This window comes from Chaetura pelagica, unplaced genomic scaffold (genome assembly GCF_000747805.2).
Source record: "Chaetura pelagica isolate M959 unplaced genomic scaffold, ChaPel_1.0 scaffold938, whole genome shotgun sequence".
Classification (NCBI taxonomy): Eukaryota; Metazoa; Chordata; class Aves; order Apodiformes; family Apodidae; genus Chaetura; species Chaetura pelagica.
In genome coordinates, this window is record NW_009954221.1 from 936,390 (window position 1) to 937,716 (window position 1,327).

Genomic DNA, 1,327 nt, shown 5'->3' on the forward strand with positions numbered 1-1,327 from the left:
AAGGAGCTGCATTTCCTCTTCAACGGGCAGAAACTGCTTGAGTTCAGTTGATTCTTATCTTGGTTTGAGGCAAAGTTGTATTTGAAAGCTGTCTGCTGGGGCTGCTACAGGAAACAACCTGCAGGAAGGTCACTGGGTATGAGAATGGCTAAGACAAATGAAGGGTAAAACTTAAACTAGCATTTCATTAGTGTGGAAGTTCTCACAGAGCTGGGCTGTGCCCCTGCCCTGCAGGGGGCTGTCCCTCTGCAGGTGTGAGCAGGGCCACATCTAGATTTCAGCTGCCCATGAGCCCAGCAGCAGCTACCCTCAGACCAAGGCCCTGGTTAACCTTTTTGCTTCTCTTTTTAGCCTCTGGTCTGTCTAGAAATGTGTCTCCAACCCTGCACCTCCACAGGAAGTATCACACACCTGATCAGAATATAAACCTTAAATTATTTCAACATTTTACTTTTCCAGTAAGTTTTTGTTCTTGTAATTCCTGGCACAAAAACCACTCCAAGTCAGGCTCACAGTTTGAATAAAGCAGATCTATTTCAGCACCATAACATTTTATTAAACTACACTATCAAAATCACATTGATGGCAGGGAGAACATTGCTATCAGTGCATATTTCCTGTACTAAGACTGTATCCACAGCATCCAGCACCTGCTGAGGAAAAGGACACTGAAAGGGAATCCTTCATAGCCAAAGAGACAGTAGAAAACTTCTACAAAAGTCAGGGCAGTTGGGGGCTGGCTGAAAGAGATCCAAAGGAAACACTTCAAGTCAAATCAGGGCAGGTTATTTTTAAAAAGTTTACAGTTAACTGGTGTTTATTAACTTCCTCATCTGAGAGATGAAGATGATGCTGCTAAACAGCAGATTTTAATTAGCATCCCCTGTCCCTGCAACTGCCTGTGCACAAACCCACACAAATATTGTGTACTGCTCCTCCACTGGTGACCTGTGATGCACACACCTGAATACAACAGCTTGAAGTGTAACTACAGTTATAAAAACCTGCTTCATCTTCTAAAACAAACAATAAAAAGTAGCAGAAATACATTCTATACAGAGGTAAAAAAAAACAAACCATAATAATCCAAGGAACCCAAACAGTCGAGTTCCAGACAAACAGCAGTGACACCAGGTTGAACTGAAGAAGTCTCACTCCTAACACCTACAGACCTATCTCTACCCCCCCGAGCTGCTGCTCCGTGAGAGCCCACGGCAGCAGCTCAGAGCTGCTCTCTGGCACCACCAGGACAACCAGCAGCCTTGTCAGGCAGGAGTCCCCAGGAGGAGGTCACCTCAGGAGGTGCTGGTGACCAGCCCTCCCCAGG